This window comes from Taudactylus pleione, unplaced genomic scaffold, assembly GCF_031769625.1.
Source record: "Taudactylus pleione unplaced genomic scaffold, aTauple2 ptg000252l, whole genome shotgun sequence".
NCBI lineage: Eukaryota > Metazoa > Chordata > Amphibia > Anura > Myobatrachidae > Taudactylus > Taudactylus pleione.
Genome location: NW_028284654.1, coordinates 255,387 through 278,148, shown reverse-complemented (window position 1 = coordinate 278,148; position 22,762 = coordinate 255,387). Strand labels below are relative to the sequence as shown.

The 22,762-nt window shown below is 48.4% G+C and overlaps 1 protein-coding gene across 4 annotated transcripts in view; it reads left to right on the top strand.

Annotated features, from left to right (window-relative positions):
• Positions 1 to 2,100: 2,100 nt before the first annotated feature.
• Positions 2,101 to 22,762, top strand: part of TDRD15 (tudor domain containing 15) — a 62,217-nt gene continuing 41,555 nt past the window's right edge. For 2 of the 4 annotated variants that reach the window (XM_088480274.1, XM_088480271.1), the window contains exon 1: positions 2,101 to 2,208. The gene's annotated coding sequence lies outside the window, so the exon portion shown is untranslated. Of the gene's footprint in view, positions 2,219 to 18,472; positions 18,504 to 22,762 lie in introns of those variants that run through there. The other 2 variants (XM_088480272.1, XM_088480273.1) reach the window with 2 other exon arrangements.

Below are 22,762 nucleotides of genomic sequence, written 5' to 3'. Positions count from 1 at the left end.
AGTCTCTCTCTCTCTCTGGAGTGAATGTCGATATTCCAACACTGAAGTGTTTGCTGCACTAACATGGATATATACAAATTTCTTCTTTAGCAAAATAATTAAAATAATTTCTGAAAGAATGAATACTTAATTTTAACGAGATTACACTCAAATTGCAAATGGAGGACTTTGAACATGTGTGCTTTGCAAATGGGAGCGTCAAATTTAAATCAGTAAAATTAAAATGGTGTCTATTGAACATTATATTATGGGCTAGATTCAAACATGGATGCTATTAGCACAGCAGCTGCGAGCCAGCCATTCTAGCAGATTACAGATTTGAAACATCTTGCAATCTGTGATTCAGGGGTCTATTTACTAAGCCTTGGATGGAGATAAAGTGAACGGAGGTAAAGTACCAGCCAATCAGCTCCTAACTTCCATGTCAAAGGCTGTGTTTGAAAAATGACAGGAGCTGGTTGGCTGGTACTTTATATCCTTTTACTTTATCTCCATCCACAGCTTATATAAATAGACCCCTCAGTTTCTACACACCTCTGTTCTACATACGGTCTCTGCAGGAGGAAGCCTATTGTAAGCTAGGGTTGCCAGATCATCCCTTTAATAAGGGACGCATATTACACCAGGGATGTGCAGTCAGGGGAAGCAGAGCCTCACCTGCCATAATGATTAAAATAATGCAAAGAAGATATTTATAACACAGATTCGGGGGTATATTTACTAAAGTGAGAGTTTTTAGAAATGGAGATGTTGCCCATAGCAACCTATCAGATTCTACTTAACAGTTAACTAGCACCTTCTAGAAGATAATAGCTAGGATCTGATTGGTTGCTATGGGTAACATTTATACTTTTAAAAACTCTCACTTTTGTAAATATATCCCTCTGTGTCATAAATACCTGCTTTGCATGATTCTAATCTACAGTAAAATCAGTCAGGAGGGTTGTCTAACCCTAACCCTAAGGAGGGTTAGGGTTAGACAATACTTACCTATCCACGATCGGGATTTCCAGCACTGTCGGGCTTCCGCTGCCGGGATCTCTGCTGATGTCGGGCTGCCGGGAATCGAACCGCCGGCAGCGGCAGCCCGACGGTATTTCATACCAATTCCCTTGTCACATACTGCTGCGTCTTGCAGTGACCATTGCATCAGTTCCTGTGCCGGTCGACCCCTTTTAGGATCCGGAGACTGTTTTTCTTTCAGCTGTATCAGCATTACGGCCACTGCCAGCTGACATTACAAACAGGCCAGGGAATGGCAGTATAGGGTATCCGGAACAGACTGGAATCCCCACCACCAGGGCTATATAAGGACAACTACACCATGCATTCCCTGCTTGAGGATTAAAGTCTCTGAGGGCCTGATTCATTACGAATCGCTATTGCGATCGCAGCTGCGATTTCGCACGCAGGCCTGCTTCGAAAATATGCTAATGACTGCAATCGCACAGCCAGCATAGAGATGCCCACTACCCGCTATCTCACATCCGTAATACGTTGCAGTCCTGCAGCTAAATAGTAGTAGACAGGACTAAATGGAGAGTACATATACTTCTCATCAGCATACAACCCAACTTCGGAAAGCTGGGAATCGGCAGAGGGGACATGGCGACGGCGAGATGCTTCTATGTGATGGAGACATTGTCACAGCACCAGGGCATGCATAGTGCTTTAATGCGTTGGACTGCCCCTCACTCACCTGTAAAGGGCACAATTATTTTACAGGACTCGTCTCTCTCAGTCAAGCTCTGAATGACAAAGCATGAAGGCGGGACAACGCCTACATATTGGGACTGTCCTATCTAAATCTGTACAGTTAGGGGATTAGCCAGCAGTAATATATATTATATATTCTAGGTACTGTAGAACTGATGCAATGAAGGTTAAGGTGAATGATGAGCATACAGTCATTATGCCTAGTGTGGTGGAGGTGGTATATTGCAAGCTAGCTGTTAACAGGTATCATAGGGTGTGTATATATATATATATATATATATATATATATATATATATATATATATTACATATATAATATCACTGCTAGGGTGGATAAATCACAGTGCATGCCCCTAGTCGGTTGTCTGTCACTGCGCATGCTCCGCCCCAGTCAGACCCGGTCTGGCGGATCAGGTGACCATCAGGCCCGGCCGGGGAGGCTGCTGCAATACCGCACGTTGCTTACCCGGCTCTTTGCACCCCGCACCCCAGGTAGGCCCGGGTAAGTGTGGCGGCCAGCATATAGGACCAGTCCCACCCGTCTCCTATGCAGCAGATGACATTGTAGCTATATGTTATAATGGTATAGAATCTTACATGCGCCATAAGTGGGCTGTAAATCCGTGTATTGGATCTGTCTGTATATCTGTGGTCTGTGCTGCAGATATAAGGGAAGGGTGTCACAGGGTGCATTGGGTACTGTACACACACCATGGTGCTGGGGAGTGCTGTCACTGGTCATTATAGCTAATAGTGATTAGATTTACTGCAAAAATATGTTTAGGATAAGTTTTATATATTTATTTTGAATATCCTTTCCACAGGATCGCTTATACCCATGTTATTTTTTAATAGGGGTAAATATTGTAATAAAGGTTATTTTTCATTATTAATGGTACCATGTGATCAATTTTTGTCAGAAGCCACTTAAGCTGGCTTCTGGCAAAATATGGGAGGAAACCAGAGCATACACGAGGAGAACATACAAACTCAACACAGAAATGAGGCAGGAGTAGAAACTGAACTCGTGAGCTCAGTGCTGTGAGGCAGCACTGCTAGGCTTTGTGAGATGAGAATGGTCGCCAATAGGCTGTCTGTGGTGCGTCATACTGAAGGCACTTTCCATAGGCAGTGAGTACTGTACACACAAATGATGTGCCGAGTGGAAGCTCCCTTTGCCGTGAAAGTGAGGTAAAACTTCTGGTAGAGTTGCCTCATCCTCCGCAGATCTCCCCACTTATTTCTAGGGTTGGGCACAATACAGTAGACTAAAACAAATAGACATCCCCATTGGTATATGTTGTATCGGAATGGGCATGAAGTTCCGGCGGCACCCTCTTCCTCCCCCCAACCCTCCCTTATACCCCTTTTCCACCTAAATTCCGGGTCTGACCCGGAGTTGGAACAAAGTTCCTATCCGGATCAGACCCGAAATTTTGCCGGCGCTGACTCGGGACATTCCAGAGTCAGCGCCGCTCACACCGCAGTCGGGTCTGCATAGACCCGGATTTTGCGGAGTGAAAGTGGACGCTTGGAGATGACGTCATCTCCAAGCGCCACTGAAGCCGGACCAATCGGCCGGCTAGCAGCGCACTCCAGGTCTTCGTAACCACGGAGTGCGCTGTTCCCACAGCAGGGTTTCACGGGCTATGCCCGTGTTAAACCCTGCTAGTTACCTGGGTTGGATTGCCGGGTCACTCGACCCGGCGATCCAACCCTCTGCCCTTTTACACCAGGGAGCTGCCCAGGTTAACCCTTCAAAAACCCGGGTTTTAGCTCCGGTGTAAAAGGGGTATTAGTGGTGCCTAACCGTGACCTTATAATGATTTGAAATAACATTTTATTAATTCCCTTCTTATTAGAGGCCCAGTCGTCTGATTATGAAAAAAACTGCAAACTTTGTAGGATCTGGACCTTTTTATACAGCTCCCAGATACTGTCCCCACTTGCAGGCTTCCGAATGGCCGGGTGGTAGGCTGTTTCTTGCCGGTTGGCGCACCCGCAAAAAACAGCATGGGGAGAACACTGATAACCCTAACCCCGCTACACTCCCTAAACCAAACCCTCCCCCCACGTCTAAATCTAGGGACGCCCCAGACTTACCTCGTTCCGGCGTCGGGATTAAGATAGGCGTCGGTATTTCAATGCCTATCTTAAGTTCCTTGTCAGTATTGAGGCCGTCGGTCTCATAACTACATCCCGTTGTATCTTGCTTAATACACTACTCAGAACTTATTGTTGTTCCATCCTCTATGTATTGCTGGCCCTGTCCTCTTCGTTGTCTTACGGACAGGAAGTTGAGTTGTGAAATATAATTGTATACTTTATTGTCCAATAATTTATCTAGCGCAGTGGTCCCAAAACCTGGTCCTCAAGGCACCCTAACAGTCCAGGTTTCAAGGATATCCCTGTTTGAGCCCAGGTGACTTAATTACTACTTCAGTCAGTTTGATTTAAACATTTGTCTTTAAGCATGGATATCCTTAAAACCTGGACTATTAGGGTGCCTTGAGGACCGAATTTGGGAACCACTGGTCTCTCAGAAAAACACTTTCACTATGACAGTGGAGATGCTTTCGGCATGTTTGGCAGGAACTACTCTGATGAAGACTGATGTTTGTTTCTGAAATTATGCACGAGCAATGCCCGCAGCGTTCATTGGAAGTAGCAGCACTAGTCTGGAAGTTGCCTGGCTTGTTCAATTCCTACTATATGCAGCTAGACGCCATTTATTGTTGCAGTATGTAGACATGGTAAAGAAATAATCCAGTGGTTCCCAATCTTTGAGTTGCGGCTCCCTGGGGTGCTGCAGCGCCCGTTGGCCTTCAGAGGCTGGCCATTGTGTGTTTTTAATTTTACTTTTTTGTGTGGGGGGGTTGCAATGAGCAGGGGGGAGAGCTGTCACTGCAAAGCAACAGGCAGTTAGTACAGCGGCTACCAGTGGTCCTACAATGCAGTGCGTTGTGGGAGATCAGACACTTCGGGGCTTATGTAATAGGGTGCGATCTGCGAGTCTTTCCGTATTATTAATGCGGCAATCAGATAAAACCAAGGGAGGCATAAATGTAGAGGGGCAATGGGGTTGAGACATGGAGAGGGGCAATGGGAGAGAGACATGGAGAGGTGGAATCGGTATGAAATACAGACGTAGATGCCGGCTGCCAGTACAGTGACAGCGGCATCCCGATGGTTGTAATCCCGACATGGGTACGGTGAGTACTGTTCCCCTGTCCTTTACCCCCTAACCCTCCTTGTTTGTACCCTTATCCTAACCTTCCCTACCCCGCACCCTAACCCTCCCGGTAAGTGCCTAACCCTAACTCTCCTCCTTTAGGTCCTAACCTCCCCGCGTTGGTGCCTGAACCTACCCCCCCCTGTCTGGAGCTTTACACTAACCTCCCCCCTCCTGCATACTAACGTTAAGTCCCCCTGGGCTACCTAAACCCACCCCCCGCAGCTGATACTTACCTTGTCCCAGTGTCTTACGATCGGAATGCCAGCTGCTGGGATTCCGATGTCGGCATCCCCAGTCATGTCATGATTCTGGCGCCGGTGTTCTCTCGGTGACCAGGATTCCAGCGCCGGGATTTCAGTAGTCGGCATCCCGATCGTAGGATTATTAACCGCATCCCGGAGAGGGGCAATGGGAGAGCGACATGGAGAGGGGCAATGGGAGAGCGACATGGAGAGGGGCAATGGGAGAGCGACATGGAGAGGGGCTGCTGGGATTCCGATGTAGTCATCCCCAGTCATGTTGTGATTCTGGCGCCGGTGTTCTTTCGGTGACCAAGATTCCAGCGCCGGAATTTCAGTAGTCGGCATCCCGATCGTAGAGATATTAACCGCATCCCGGAGAGGGGCAATGGGATAGAGGCATGGAGAGGGGCAATGGGAGAGCAACATGGAGAGGGGCAATGGGAGAGCGACATGGAGAGGGGCAATGGGAGAGCGACATGGAGAGGGGCTGCTGGGATTCCGATGTAGTCATCCCCAGTCATGTCGTGATTCTGGCGCCGGTGTTCTTTCGGTGACCAAGATTCCAGCGCCGGAATTTCAGTAGTCGGTATCCCGATCGTAGAGATATTAACCGCTTCCCGGAGAGGGGCAATGGGAGAGAGGCATGGAGAGGGGCAATGGGAGAGCGACATGGAGAGGGGCAATGGGAGAGCGACATGGAGAGGGGCAATGGGAGAGAGACATGGAGAGGGGCAATGGGTAAGAATAGCACAGGTTTTCTCTTTTTTAAATACTTTTTACGTTATTTTGACCCAACTACTTAAAAAAACGGGACCGCTCGGTGATTATTTCGGCTTCGGGGTGCCTTGAAAAAATTATGGAGACCCTACGGGTGCCTCTAACTGAGACAGTTTGGAAACCACTGAAATAACTAACTATTATTCTGGTCCAGTACCTGATATATTGTTTTTTTTCATTACCATTAACAAAACACGGAATGTTTTAAGGAACTATATGATGTTTCATTCCTCCTGCAGACTTCATAAACTTGTAAAATCTAAGCCAAGAAATACTGACTAATGGGGCCCCGTTGCACTAGTGAGAGGCTCCATGCTAGCGTTTTCTTCATTTAGGTTGTAACTTGTATATCTAGCAATTTATTTCCTTAATGGAGTGCAGGACCTGGAGCTGCTTGCAGAAATTTGTTAGTGACCATTCAGCAAATTATAAATGTGTTACTGAGTTTAACAGCTGTTCTGACATACCAGGAATGTATGGTTCATCACATTTTACAAATTAGATTTTGAAGTGCGGTCCTCAATAGCTGTGCCAGGACCAGATTTTAAATCTCTCTCTCTACCTCTCTGCTTCAGAGCGTGGTTTAATCATGATCGCTAAGCGAGTGACTAACTCGTGATTGTTCGTGTGATTAAAACGCTCACTTGCCCTGTTATGGAACTGAAGAACCACTTCTCCTATAAAGGGACACTTTCCAATAAAGGGCTGTATTAAAAATTCACTGATGGAGTCAGAAAAAAACTAAACCAAAGGGTGTTTGCTGAGCATTAATGTCATATATTATGGCCAGCGTTGTTGGAACAGGTATTTTATTTTTAACAGAATACAACAAATGTACACTTGTTTCTTTATTTTGTGACTGTAGATACAGTTCGAGTTCCCATATCCGAATATTCCGAAATACGGAATATTTCTACTTCAGGGTCCATAGGGTTTCCACAGGATACCTTGGGGTATAGGTGATGACGTCAGGCATCGGGCACCATAGAGTTAAGTTTCAGCCTCCCAGGATGCACTAGGGTCCCCCTCCTATACCCCGCCCCCGAGCCAAGGCATCTCAGTTTAGTTTGGTGCCCGGCCGGAGTCGGATGCACCTGTTAGAGGGGGGCTATGAAGAGCCCCTGAAGTTTCTTCAATGCAGCTGTGGCTGCACATCTGGAAGTACAGCATGGACAGTCAGTACTGACGTCCATGCTGTCTTCCCTACACCCCCGCCGGTACCAGAACGCCGGTACCGATCCGGGGATGCTGGTAGGCATCTGGGGTCACAGCTAGCGGTGACCCCAGATGTTCAGGACCATGGCCGGAATCAAGGGGGACAGCAAGGTAAGCAGCGGGGTCCCGCGGTGGGTCCCCGCTGTTACATGGTCCAGAGTCCCCAGGTAGGGGGCTCCCTAGGGACTGGCTGCAGCGTGGAGCCAGGTTCTAAACTGCGCCTCCACTACCCCCCTGGGACAGCAGGACCGCGGCAGAGCGGTAGCGCTGCGGCGTCCAAGGGGTTAAATGCATGCCAGGGGAGCGCGCCTTCCCTGTCTCACAGCCGGCGCCTCCCCCGCTGCACACAGCCCTCTCTGCACACGCTGACTGGTCCTGTGTCAGCGCTCCTCCCCCAGGCCAGCCTCCTCTCTGCTCCTCGGTGGCCATCTTTGGAAGAAGCATGGTGAGCGCTGCTGGACGCTGAAGAACGGTGGCATCGTGGTCTGGGTCGCCCTGCATACCTCTCCTCCGTTGGATAAGGTCTGTGTATGCAGCGCTGTGTCCTACCAGGCTCTGAGTCTGTAGTTGAGGATCAGTGCTGATAGTGCAGGAATTGATTTCTTTGCATTGTATGTGACCTATGCTAGCATCTGCTGCCTGTACTTTCATTTTCTATCTGTCAGCATTTATCTGTCCCTGTTCTTTCTGCTAAAGCCCTTGCGGTGCGCTGCTTGCAGGGTGGTCTCACACTATACTAACAAGTATCAGTGAGAGGGGTCACATACTTACCATTATGTCTGAAAGTGATTTTCCTCTCCTGTTCGGCTGAGCAGACGGAGTTGATCGGCAATCTCCGGGATTCGGCCACTTATATCAACGAAGCGGCCTTGGATGTTAGTACCCTGGCGTCTCGAATTTCTTCGGCAGCTGTGGCTGCTCGTCGCACCTTGTGGTTGCGATCCTGGAAGGCGGACGCTGATGCCAAAAAGGGTTTGGAGGCGTTGCCTTTTTACGGAGAAGTTCTCTTCGGTCCGGACCTGGATAAGATTGTAGCCATGCTGGCGGCAGCTAAATCGGCATGTCTCCCGTCGGCTGCTGTTCCTTCTCGTTCAGGTACTCCATCCTTTCGGTTTTATAGGGCCCAGGGTAGGCCTAAGACAGAGTCCAAGAAATCGGCCAAGCCCCGGAAACAGGCCTGGAGTACCAGACGTCCGGCCCCTAAGCCAGATGACAAGCCTGCGGCCTGACGGTCCAGGCCTCCCTTTGGGGGATCCCAAAGTGGGAGGCCGCCTGCTGCAGTTCGCCCGGTGTTGGTCGGTCACCACGACAGACATTTGGGTTCTCGAGGTGGTCTCACACGGGTATGCCCTCTCCTTCCGGCACAGACCCCCGGCTCGATTTTTCACCACGGGTCTACCATCAGACCGGAACAAAGCCACGGAGCTGCGCAAGGTTTTGCACACTATGCTCCAGGCTGGAGTTATAGTGCCTGTTCCATTCTCCCAGAGGGGCCAGGGTTTCTATTCCAATCTCTTTTTGGTGCAGAAACCCAAGGGGTGATTTTGTCCGATTCTCAACCTCAAAGCTCTCAACAAATCTTTGCGGGTGCCGAAGTTTCGGATGGAGACCCTACGGTCCATCATTCTGGCGATGGAACCTGGGGACTACATGGTGTCATTGGACATACAGGACGCTTACCTGCATGTCCCTATTCTTTTGCATCAGCAGTTCCTCAGGTTTGCAATCCGCAGCGACCACTTTCAGTTCCGAGCGTTACCTTTTGGCCTGGCGACAGCACCACGTGTTTTCACCAAGGTGATGGCGGTCATGGCGGTTTCTCTGCGGCTGCAGGGGGTCCGCATGTTGCCGTACTTGGACGACCTTCTCTTAGTGGCAGGATCTCCGGAGCTCCTTCACCACTTGGACCTGACCATTGCGCTACTGCAACGGCACGGCTGGTTGATAAACTGGCAGAAGTCCTCCCTGATCCCGTCTCAGCGGATTCTGCACCTCGGAGCCTTATTGGACTCGGGACAGCAGAGGATCTTTGTGACGGGGGAAAAGATGGCTGCCTTACAGTCGATGGTGCGCAGTTGTCCGCAGAGCCGCCGGGTGTCTCTGCACTCGGCGATGAGGTTACTGGGCTCCATGGTGTCGGTATTCGACATGGTGGAATATGCCCAGTTTCATTCCAGACCTCTGCAGCATCTGATCCTGTCCAAATGGAATGGACTGCCTCAGTCTCTGAAATCCCAGGCGATAGTGCTCACTCCGGAGGTTCGCCTGTCCCTTGCCTGGTGGTTGCAGACGACCCATCTCAACAGGGTCGTCCGTTATGGGTGGCGAATTGGGTCCTGTTGACAACGGACGCCAGTCTTCGGGGCTGGGGAGCAGGTTCGGGTCCACACTTGTTCCAGGGCAGGTGGACTCCGGCAGAAGCGGAGCTTCCAATAAACATCTTGGAACTCCGAGCGGTTTTCAATGCTCTCCAGCAGGCACATCGGGTTCTCCAGGGTCGCCCAGTGCAGGTCCAGTCGGACAACGCTACCACCGTCGCCTACATAAACCGGCAAGGAGGAACCCGAAGTCCGGCCGCTCTCGTAGAGGTGTCTCGGATCCTGGTATGGGCGGAGCGCAATCTTCCGGCCATATCAGCGGTCTTCATCCCGGGAGTGCTAAACTGGGAGGCGGACTTTCTCAGGGGAATGGTCCCTACACCCGGACATTTTTCAATTGCTGGTGGACAGGTGGGGTCTTCCAGAGATCGACCTCATGGCGTCCCGGCACAACAACAAGTTGCCGGTGTACGGATCTCGCACAAGGATGAAGAGGCGTCTCTGGTGGATGCTCTGTCCGTCCGGTGGACGTTCCGGTTTGCTTATCTCTTTCCTCCGGTTTCCCTTCTTCCTTGGGTAATCCGGAAATTCAAACAGGAAGGAGGGACGCTCCTGTTGATAGCTCCCGCATGGCCCAGACGGCACTGGTTCTCAGACCTTCAGGTTTTGTCCGTGGACAGTCCTCTGCGGTTGCCGCTACGACCGGACCTTCTGTCACAGGGTCCTTGTCTTCACCCGGACCTGACTCGGCTGTCTTTGATGGCGTGGCTGTTGAGACGGCCATGTTAAGGTCCAGGGGGTTTTCCAGCTCTGTAGTGCGGACCATGCTAAGAGCTCGGAAACCGTCTTCCGCAAGAATATACCATCGCGTGTGGTATACGTTCTTCCAGTGGTGTCGACCGAGAGGTTATGCACCGCGGGAGTTTCGTCTGTCTCGGGTACTCGCCTTCCTACAAGCGGGACTAGACCATGGGCTTCGCCTTGCTTCTTTGAAGGTGCAGGTTTCGGCCCTGTCTGTCTGGTTTCACCGTAGGATTGCTACATTTCCTGATGTGCGCACCTTTATTCAGGGCGTTCTGCGTATTCAGCCGCCTTTTGTTCTACCTGTTGCGCCTTGGGACTTGACTGTGGTCCTGAGGGCTCTCCAAGGACCGCCGTTTGAACCACTGGGCTCAGTGGATCTTAAATGGCTAACAGCTAAGACTGTTTTCCTTCTGGCCATAGCTTCGGCCAGACGTGTTTCTGATTTAGGGGCTCTCTCTTGTAGACCCCTTTCTTGATTTTTTCATGGGAATAGGGCAGTGCTACGCACTCGTCCTGAATTTCTTCCCAAAGTTGTTTCCCAGTTTCATGTTAATAAGGAAATAGTTGTTCCGGCTTTTAACTCACCTGGTCTTTCAGTGGGTGAGGCCACTTTGGATGTTGTGCGGGCCTTAAGGACTTATGTTGACCGCACTTCTTCGTTTAGGAAGTCGGACGCCTTGTTTGTCCTCTATGGCTTCCGTAAAAAGGGTTGGCCTGCTTCAAAGCAAACTTTGGCAGCCTGGATCCGTATGGCAATTTCTGAAGCCTATCTTCATGAAGGCCTGCCGGTTCCTCCTTCTGTGAAGGCTCATTCCACTAGGTCTGTGGGTCCTTCGTGGGCAGCTCGACGTGGTGCCTCTGCAGTCCAGATCTGCAAGGCTGCTACGTGGTCCTCTGTCCATACCTTCGTGAGGTATTACAGGTTTGACACCTTCGCCTCTCAGGATGCTTCCTTCGGGCGGCGGATTCTCCTTTCAGCACAGGAGCGTCCCCACCCTTAAAGGATACTGCTTTGGGACATACCCAAGGTATCCTGTGGATACCCTATGGACCCTGAAGTTGAAAATATGAGATATGGTAAGAACTTACCTTTGTTATCTCTATTTCTACGAAGTCCATAGGGTTCCACAGGACTCCCGTCCTGTCGCACCTGTGCTGCAGATGGGCTTTACTCTGGTCACCGGTTTTTCCGTCTCCCTCTGATGAGAATGTGATTCTTGTGTGTGTCCAGATCTTTCTTCTCTCTCTTCCTTCTCCTCCTCCGGCCTATGGCTTGGTACTTAACTGAGATGCCTTGGCTCGGGGGCGGGGTATAGGAGGGGAACCCTAGTGCATCCTGGGAGGCTGAAACTTAACTCTATGGTGCCCGATGCCTGACGTCATCACCTATACCCCAAGGTATACTGTGGAACCCTATGGACTTCGTAGAAATAGAGATAACAAAGGTAAGTTCTTACCATATCTCATATTTTTTAGCATGACTGAGATGGTTCAATGTACATAAACTTTGTTTAAGACAAAAAATTATAAAAAATATAGTATGAAATAACCTTCAGGCTGTGTGTATAAGGTGTATATGAAATATAAATGAATTTCATGTATGGACACAAACTTTTTTTTGATGCACATATTTATAAAAAATATTGTAAAAAATGACCTGCAGGCTGTGTGTATAAGGTGTATATAACACATAACAGCATTCTGTGGTTAGATTTGGGTCCCATTCCCAAGATATCTCATTATGGTATGCAAATATTCCAAAATACGGAAGATTCCGATAACCAAAATACCCCTGGTCCCAACCTGTAATACATTTCCCTTTATCATCCATCTGGGGGATGCCTTACATCTGGGTTATGTATGGTGACTAACACTAACTAATTGAAACTGGCTCCCACCCCATATATAACTTTTCCCTTACTACCGTAAGCTCAGTCTTGTTTTTAGTGACTTTGAGTAAGGCACTAGCTAGATAGGTTTATAGCTTTCAGTTAGGTTTTATTTCTTTCATGTTTTGAATTTGGGTGTTTAGTTTCTGGAGACAGCCGACAAGCACCAACAGAGTGGGGAGTTCTATAGATTAGAGGTTTTGTGTGAACCTGTAACCCACTCTAAAGACAGCCCCTGAGACAGTCACCAAACTGCCGTGTCCCTGGGTCTCTCGCCAATCCAGACACACATCTGAAGAGGCCGCAGGCAAAAAGGTAAGATTTGTTACTAAGGCGCCTATTCAATTAGCTGCGAGAAGCTGTTTTCGGCGAAAAGTTTTCACCGGTGACGTCATTCCGCCAGGCGAAAACTTATCTCCGTATTCAATTGCAAAGCCTTTTCGCCAGTGCGGGAAGTCAATGCATTGGAATGGGTGGAAAAGATTCGCCTCTGAAAGCTGGTGAAAAAAAGGGCGGGAACCCCCCTGCAGTCTTGGGACAGCCCCGCAAAGGTAAACTGTCAATAAAAGTTTAATAAAAACTTAAGGACACCCCTAAAAATGACTTTGAAAAAGGGTGCGAAAAAGTCCAAAATTGGGGGACAAAATAAAAAATTAGGAAAATAGACTCCAGGGGGGTCCCCAAGTTTGCCCCAGGTGTTTTTAAGATTGCAGGTGCTTGCGGAAGGTGAATTTTTAACTTTTTTTTTTTTTAAAACTTCACTTTAGCAACTTTAAAATATTGTAGCAACCATTTTCTTGTTGCCCAAATTTGGTGGGACTACTTATTTAAACAAAAAAACCCTGCTGAAACCCATTCTTCACCACTTCTGCAAAGACGCTAAGTAGCAGGTATTTTGAGCATTAAAGTACCCCAAATACCTTCAGTAGGGCTAGTCGGGGGTATATATAGTGGTCCCCAATGTTAGTGCATCTTTTGGGGGGTTTCAGGTTGATTTCCCCAAAACTGACAGCACTTTTCGCCTGTTTGAGTTTTGCCGGGTCCTGTTTTCGCGTCCTTTGGAATTGAATAGGGCGAAAAGCGGCCGTGCGCACTAAAAGTATTTTCTCCAAAAACACACAATGTAGGCGTAAAGTCCGGAAGGCAAAACTTCGCCGACTTTTTGCGGCTAATTGAATATGCCCCTAAGTGTTTAAATCTTGTTGCCATTATACTGCTTTTGAGCAGATCCTGTAGAGCAGGCTTGTTTCACTTCTCCAGGGGCTACTCAGCACAGCACTGCTTCAATCCTCGCAGTAGGAAGAGGGTTATAAATGCAGCAACATGCGGCTGCTTTATTAGAGAGATGGGCTTTGCCGGTTCCAGGACGCCGATGACACATGCAGGCACACAGCGGTGATGTCATCAGGTGCGGCCACAATTATTTTTCAGGCTGTTGAAAGCACAGATGAGAGTGCGCGCGGCAGGTGACATCATCGAGGATAGCGGGCGCTCGAGAAAGTTGTGAGTTAATCACCGACTGCACGTGTAGTCGCGCATCAGTGACGTCATCAGGTCGCGGACGCCGGAGGCTATGCACAGGTGTCCTGAATTAGCAGGACACTACGGACGGCCACGACTCCACTTCCCCAGGTATTTATTTCATAAATTGCAGGCTGCTGAAAGCCACAGCAGCTGAGGACCCGTTGGAAACAGTGGGTACTGGGGGATGGAGGCCTGACTAGCAAATAGCAGCATAACCAGGACTTTTACTATATGTAGTTAACCTGGTGTTCTGGGCTTATTGTTACTGCACTGTTATCATTGATAGTCAGGCATTAACTTACAGGGGTATATGTGTGTGACATTGTATTTACCCTTGGTTTATTGACAAAGAATTGGTCTTACGGCCAGGGATTTTATTGCATTTAAACAAATGGGTGAATAGGAGTCTTCTTAAACCTCTGTCTTTTCTATTCATTTGGGGCTGCAGTTCTCCTATTAGTATTTAGGTAGCTATCTGTTTGGAGTAGACTTGTCTTTCTTCCTCAGTATGGATAAGTACGACAAGGGTTCTAATGCCGCAAATCCACTAGGCGACCCGGGACAGACAGTACGATTACGACATCATAATCGTACCGTCGTTCCCCCATCTGCCTACACTGAACGATTAGTCGTTCAGTGTAGGCACCCTCTGTCATCCCCGAACATGGTCAGTCTATTGTTACCGGTAGATTGACCGGCATGTTCAGCCGATGATTGATGCTGGAAACGACCAGCTGAAGCGTGCATCACTGGTCATTTCCAACATTTTAGTGCCCGATTAATGGACGACCGAACGATAACGATGTCGTTATCGTTCAGTCGACAATATCTGCTAGTGGATGTGCGCCTTAAGAAACAAGTTTCTGTTTGTATTTGTGCAAAATGTGAGAAAAAAGAAATTTCCAAAGGGTAACGACCAAGGGTCGCCCTGTGCGGGTTGTTCACAATGGGTTTCATTATCAAAATGTTCAGCTGAAAAGTCGATGCCGCCTGATTGGGCTAGAACTATGGCAGGTGCCATAGGTGAACTACGTCACTATCAGGATAATTATGTGAGATCCTCTGATCAAGCTCCTCTTTTGGCTGTTCCCTCAGTAGAGCCCAGAATATGAGACGGTGTCTCGCTTAGATGGCGGAGTCGTTAGATAAAATGGCACCGTCTGCAGGAACCACAGCCGCTAAAAAACGGTCACATTCCTCTACAGTTCCTCCAGAAGAGGCTTCTGCTGCTTCTTCACAGGAGGAGGGGGAATTGGATTATGACTGGGAGGACACCTCAAACTGGGAGAGTGACTTCCAGTCAGATTCAGGAGTTTCTATGTTGATGGCCGCTGTCAGGGAAACTCTACAGTTACAGGAGGCAGCTATGCCAGAGACTATTGCAGTGTCTTTCTTTAAACGTAAGAAGAAACAGGTTTCGGTTTTTCCAGAAATGTTCTCATTTTGAAGAAATATTAAAGGAAGACTGGTTAAAACCTGATTCCGTATTCCGAAAAAATATAAGGGTCTTTTATCCTTTATCAGAAGAGGATACCAAACAATGGAAAGTTCCACCTATGGTGGATGCTCCTATAGCTAGGTTGGTTAAATACGGTTATCCCCACTACACAACTCTTAAGGATCCTATGGATAGGAAGAATGAGACTGTTCTTAAATCTTTATTCACCTTGTCAGGAGTATCGCTGCGGCCAATTCTGTCCAGCGTCTAGGTGGTAAAGGCTATCGGTCATTGGATAAATCAGATGATTAGTGGTTTTCAAATAGGGGAGAAATCTGAAGCTGACTCGGCTGATCAGATTTCGGAAGCTCTAATCTATATAGGTGGCGCTTTGTTAGATAATACTCAGGTACAGAAGAGGGGGTATAAATGCGTTGGGTTATCTGGATGATTTGTTGCTAAGAGCTCCCTCAATACCTCTATTACAACAACACCTTCAGATTACAATAGGCATGCTCCAGAGATTCGGTTGGATCATCAATTTTCCCAAATAAAATTTAATTCCATCCCAGTGTATGGTATTTTTGGGTTTACTCTTCGACACCCTGTGTCAAAAAGTGTTTGTTTCCTCAGGCAAAATTTCAGGATCTGCAATCAAGAGAGAGGACCATTTTACAGATGTCTTATATCTCGGTTTGAAGGGCCATGCAGATATTGGGGAAAATGGTAGCTTCATTCAAAGCAGTTTCTTTTGGCAGATTTCACGCCTGACCTCTACAAAACCTATTGCTTCATCGATGGGTAAAACCAGTATTGCTTCATCGATGGGTAAAACCAGACCCTCGATTAAACAGGCAGATGTCACCACAGATGCCAGCCTTACAGGATGGGGGCGGTGGTTCTGGATGGACACTTACAAGGGTTTGGTCTGTCCAGGAGACCGGTCTGCCTACAAGCAGGGTGGCACACAGCTGGCTTGCAATGAGGGAAGTTTCTCACATACTTCATTGGGCAGAAAATTGGATTTCGGCTATTTCAGCAATTTACATTCCAGGGGTGGACAACTCTGAGGCGGACTTTTTAAGTCGCCACAGTGTGCACCCAGGAGAATGCGAATTACACCAGGAGGTGTTTGCAGAAATAGTTGCTAGATGGGGATCTCCAGATATAGATTTGATGGCTTCTCATCTCAACAAGAAGCTTCCAAAGTACGGATCGCGCTTCCAGGATCCTCAGGCAGTTCTGGTGGATGCCATGACAGCGCCTTGGGGGTTCCAGCTGGAATACATCTTTCCACCTCTGGTAATGTTACCAAGGGTAATTCAGTTGATTCGACAGGTGGCGTGTCCGACCAGTCTGGTAGCTCCAGACTGGCCACGCCATCATTGGTACACAGCTCTTTAGAGCATGTTGGCAGAAGTTCCGTATCGTCTGCGTCCAGATCTGTTGCTTCAGGGCTCATGCCGTCACCCATATTTGCCTTGCTTGGCTTTGACGGCATGCTTCTTGAATCCAAGATTCTGTGGGCCAAGGGGCTTTTAGAGTATGTGGTGAAAACCATGATACAGGCTAGTAAGCCAGTTACTTCCCAGATCTGTCATCTGATATGGAAGATATACATTTCTTGGTGTGAACAACACAAGTTCAAACCGGAAAAGTTCCAAAGTGTCTTGACTCTTGTCTTTTTTTGGAGGACGGGTTGGTAAAGTTTGCAATTGTCTGCTCTTAAAGGACAGATTTCGGCCTTATTGATCCTGTTTCAGAGGAAACTGGCTACCATTCCAGAAGTTCAGACCTTGCAGGGGGTTCTTTGCAATAAGCCTCCTTATGTTCCTCCTTGAGGCTCTCCAAATGGCACCATTCCAGCCTTTGGAGTCTGTAAAATTGTGATATCTCACTATGAAGGTTGTTTTCCTTTTGGCCATTGCCTCGGCCAGAAGAGTATCTGAATTAGCGGCTCTTTCATGTAAAGCTCCGCTTATCATTTTTCATGAGGATAGTGTAGTGTTACGCAATAGTGGTATCGGTTTTTGTCAGCATTCAGTGACTAATGAAGTGTCTTCCTTAGCACTGTTGGATGTGGTACGTTACACATTTACTTGGACCGTACTGCGTCTTTGAGGTGTACGGATTCCCTGTTGGTGTTGCTTGATGCACCAAAAAGAGGCTGACCTGCCTCAAAAGGGTCCATGGCTAGATGGGTCTCTTCTGCCATTAGGCAGCACATTTGTCCTCGAATGTGACTGTTCCGGCCTCAATTCGGGCTCATTCGACTTGTGCTGTTAGAGCTTCTTGGGCAGTATGGCATGGTGCCTCGTTTCAGCAGCTCTACAAAGCAGCTACCTGGTCATCCGTACACAATTTCACAAAATTTTACCGCTTCCATACATTCGGCGCAAGAGATGCCAGTGTTGGACAGAAAATTACTAGAGCAGTTGGTTTCGACACTCTCTCCCCTAAACCCCCCCCCACACTCTTAATTAATTGGCTTTGGTATATCACCCAGATGTAAGGCATCACCCAGGAGAATGATAAAAGGAAATGTGATTTTTACTTACCATAAAATCTTTTCCTTGGATTCCATCTGGGGGGATGCCGTGGACTCTCCCTTGTTTTGGCTTTTCATACTGGAGACCTGTTGTTTTCTGCGTTTTTTTTTTCCCGTGTCTCTCCTCTGCCTTTGTTAAACATTAGCCTGAGCTTACGGTGGTAAGAGAGGGGATATATGGGGGATGGGAGCCAGTTTCAATTAGTTAGTGTCCGACTCCACCCACCACTATACATAACCCAGATGTAAGGCAGATTGACTCCAAGGAAAAGATTTTTTCGATAAGTAAATAATCATATTTCTCCCATGTTTTTTTTTTTTTTTTTACACATGCACTTGTAGTACACTTCCTCTTTCCTGCCTGGGGTGTCACTCTCTGCTTTGGTGCTTCTAGCGCACTCAGCTGATGCAAGAAACTGCTGAGATACAGACCAGAGTGTGCTAGAAGCACCAGAGTAGAGAGTGACACCCCAGGCAGGAAAGAGGAACTGCACGGGTTGTGACAGGTGCAGGGTGCTAGAAAGAACTCTGAGCTTGGTGCCCACCAATGATCATCTGCTAGCATAAATAGCCGATCAGGGTGGTACCTGTGCTACAACAGGAAATTGGCTTTTGCTACAGTAAGTTATTGCTCTCGCTTAACATTAGTAAATGAGTTGGTTCAGTAACCTCTCCCACCTCATTGTTTCCTGTCTTTTTATTCCCACAGGATCTGCCATTGGTACGAATGAAGAGATTAATTGTTTTCCTTTCTTAACAGATATCCCTTTACTAAATCACTGTGACTAATGGCAGCGGTAAGTTACCGTATATACTCGAGTATAAGTCGACCCGAATAGAAGCCAAGGTACCTAATTTTACCACAAAAAACTGGGAAAACTAATTGACTCGAGTATAAGCCTAGGGTGGGAAATGCAGCAGCTACTGGTAGTAATATCCCCCCCTGGTAGTGCCCCCAGTAGTAATATCCCCCCCTGGTAGTGCCCCCAGTAGTAATATCCCCCCCTGGTAGTGCCCCCAGTAGTAATATCCCCCCCTGGTAGTGCCCCCAGTAGTAATATCCCCCCCCTGGTAGTGCCCCCAGTAGTAATATCCCCCCCCTGGTAGTGCCCCCAGTAGTAATATCCCCCCCCTGGTAGTGCCCCCAGTAGTAATATCCCCCCCTGGTAGTGCCCCCAGTAGTAATATCCCCCCCTGGTAGTGCCCCCAGTAGTAATATCCCCCCCTGGTAGTGCCCCCGGTAGTAATATCCCCCCCTGGTAGTGCCCCCAGTAGTAATATCCCCCCCTGGTCGTGCCCCCAGTAGTAATATCCCCCCTGGTCGTGCCCCCAGTAGTAATATCCCCCCTGGTAGTGCCCCAGTAGTAATATCCCCCCCCCCCTGGTAGTGCCCCCAGTAGTAATATCCCCCCCCTGGTAGTGCCCCAAGTAGTAATATTCCCCCCCCCCTGGTAGTATCCACAGTAGTAATATCCCCCCCCTGGTATTGCCCCCAGTAGTAATATCCCCCCTGGTAGTGCCCCCAGTAGTAATGTGTCCCCCCTGGTAGTGCCCCAGTAGTAATATCCCCCCCCCCTGGTAGTGCCCCCAGTAGTAATATCCCCCCCCTGGTAGTGCCCCCAGTAGTAATATCCCCCCCCTGGTAGTGCCCCCAGTAGTAATATTCCTCCCCCCCCCTGGTAGTATCCACAGTAGTAATATCCCCCCCCTGGTATTGCCCCCAGTAGTAATATCCCCCCCTGGTCGTGCCCCCAGTAGTAATATCCCCCCTGGTAGTGCCCCCAGTAGTAATGTGTCCCCCCTGGTAGTGCCCCAGTAGTAATATCCCCCCCCCTGGTAGTGCCCCCAGTAGTAATATCCCCCCCTGGTAGTGCCCCCAGTAGTAATATCCCCCCTGGTAGTGCCCCCAGTAGTAATGTCCCCCCCCTGGTAGTGCCCCAGTAGTAATATCCCCCCCCCTGGTAGTGCCCCCAGTAGTAATATCCCCCCCTGGTAGTACCCACAGTAGTAATATCCCCCCCTGGTATTGCCCCCAGTTGTAATATTCCCCCCCCCCTGGTAGTGCCCCCAGTAATAATATCCCCCCCCCCAGTAGTGCCCCCAGTAGTAATATCCCACCCTCCTGGTAGTGCCCCCAGTAGTAATATCCCGCCCCCCTGGTAGTGCCCCCAGTAGTAATATTCCCCCCCCCCTGGTAGTGCCCCCAGTAGTAGCCCCCCCCCCCCAGTAGAGAGAGATGCAATAAAATAAAAAAAAACACTTACCTGAAACCCCGCCCCTGGTCTCGACGCTGCTACAGGCTCCTCCGGCCGCTTTGCATTATGGGAGAGGTCATGACGTCTCTCCCATTACCCACTGCGGGAGCCGGAAGATGGCTCCCGCAGTGGGAGCAGCAGTAGCCGATGAGAGTCTGACAGACTCTCATCGGCTGCTAGTTACAACAAACCCACAGCTGCTGTTGCCGGCGGTTGTGTGTTTGGCACTGTGTAGTGCTGACCGAACTCTGTCCGGTCTGCGCTACACACACGGTGCAGCTGTGTCACAGAGACAGTCTGCACCGCGGCCCGCTGGTCCTGGAGCATCACTCGAGTATAAGCCGAGGCGGCTTTTTCAGCACAAAAAATGTGCTGAAAACTCTGCTTATACTCGAGTATATACCTATATACAGTGCATCCGGAAAGTATTCACAACGCTTCACTTTTTCCACATTTTGTTATGTTACAGCCTTATTCCAAAATGGAATAAATTCATTTTTGTCCTCAAAACTCTACACACAATACCCCATAATGACAACGTGTAAAAATTTATTTTGCAAATTTAATAAAAAACAAACAAACTGAGATATCACATGTACATAAGTATTCACAGCTTTTGCTCAATACTTTGTTGATGCACCTTTGGCAGCAATTACAGCCTCAAGTCTTTTTGAATATGATGCCACAAGCTTGGCACACCTATCTTTGGGCATTTTCGCCCATTCCTCTTTGCAGCACCTCTCAAGCTCCATCAGGTTGGATGGGAAACGTCGGTGCACAGCCATTTTCACATCTCTCCAGAGATGTTCAATTGGATTCAAGTTTGGGCTCTGGCTGGGACACTCAAGGACATTCACAGAGTTGTCCTGAAGCTACTCCTTTGATATCTTGTTTGTGTGCTTAGGGTCGTTGTCCTGCTGAAAGATGAACCGTCGCCCCAGTCTGAGGTCAAGAGCGCTCTGGAGCAGGTTTTCATCCAGGATGTCTCTGTACATTGCTGTATTCATCTTTCCCTCTATCCTGACTAGTCTCCTAGTTCCTGCCGCTGAAAAACATCCCCACAGCATGATGATGCCACCACCATGCTTCACTGTAGGGATGGTATTGGCCTGGTGATCGGTGCCTGGTTTCCTCCAAACATAACGCCTGGCATTTACGCCAAAGAGTTCAATCTTTGTGTCTCAAGGTCTGAGAGTCCTTCAGGTGCATTTTGGCAAACTCCAGGCAGGTTGCCATGTGCTTTTTACTAAGGAGTGGCTTCCGTCTGACCACTCTACCATACAGGCCTGATTGGTGGATTGCTGCAGAGATGGTTGTCCTTCTGGAAGGTTCTCCTCTCTCCACCGAGGAATGCTGTAGCTCTGACAGAGTGACCATCTGGTTCTTGGTCACCTCCCAGACTAGGGCCCTTCTCCCCCGATCGCTCAGTTTAGACGGCCGGCCAACTCTAGGAAGAGTCCTGGTAGTTCCGAACTTCTTCCATTTATGGATGATGGAGGCCACTGTGCTCATTAGGACCTTTAAAGCAGCAGTTATATATTCCTGTACCCTTCCCCAGATTTGTGTCTCGAGACAATCCTGTCTCGGAGGTCTACAAACAGTTCCTTGGACTTCATGCTTGATTTGTGCTCTGACATGCACTGTCAAGTGTGGGACCTTTGTATAGACAGGTGTATGCCTTTCAAAATCATGTCCAATCAACTGAATTTACCACAGGTGGACTCCAATTAAGCTGTAGGAATACCTCAAGGATGATCAGTGGAAACAGGATGCACTTGAGCTCAATGTTGAGCTTCATGGCAAAGGCTGTGAATACTTATGTACATAGGGCAGCACAGACTGTGTAATGGTTAGCGTTACTGCCTCACAGCAATAAGGTCATTGGTTCAATTCCCACCATGGCCCTAAAACTGTGTGGAGTTTGTATATTCTCCCTGTGCTTGCGAGGGTTTCCTCCGGGTACTCCGGTTTCCTCCCACACTCCAAAAATATACTGGTAGGTTAATTGGCCCCCAATAAAATTAACCTTATACCCCTTTTACACCGGAGCTAAAACCCGGGTTTTTGAAGGGTTAACCCGGGCAGCTCCCTGGTGTAAAAGGGGAGAGCGTTGGATCGCCGGGTCGAGTGACCCGGCAATCTAACCCAGGTAACTAGCAGGGTTTAACCCTGCTGTGAGAACAGTGCACTCGGGTCACGATGACATGGAGTGCGCTGCTAGCCGGCCGATTGGTCCGGCTTCAGTGGCGCTTGGAGATGACGTCATCTCCAAGCGACCACTTTCACTCCGCAAAAGCCGGGTCTATGCAGACCCGACTGCGGTGTGAGCGGCGCTGACTCGGGAATATCCCGAGGTGGAGCCGGCAAAATTCCGGGTCTGATCCGGATAGGAACTTTGTTCCAACTCCGGGTCAGACCCGGAATTTAGGTGGAAAAGGGGTATTAGTGTGTGTGAGCATGTGTTTGGGAATAAAGAGTGTAAGCTCCACTGGGGCACGGACTGATGTGAATGGGCAAAATAGTCTCTCTGTAAAGTGCTGCGGAATATGTGTGCGCTATATAAATAACTGGTAATAAATAAATGTGATTTCTTAGTGTTTTTTTATTTTTTATAAAATTTCCTAAAAATCTAAAAAAAAACTTTTTGCACGTTGTCATTATGGGGTATTGTGTGTAGAATTTTGAGGACTAAAATTAATTTATTCCATTTTGGAATAAGGCTGTAACATAACTAAATGTGGACAAAGTGAAGCGTTGTGAATACTTTCAGGATGCAGAGTGTGTGTGTGATAAAAAAAAAA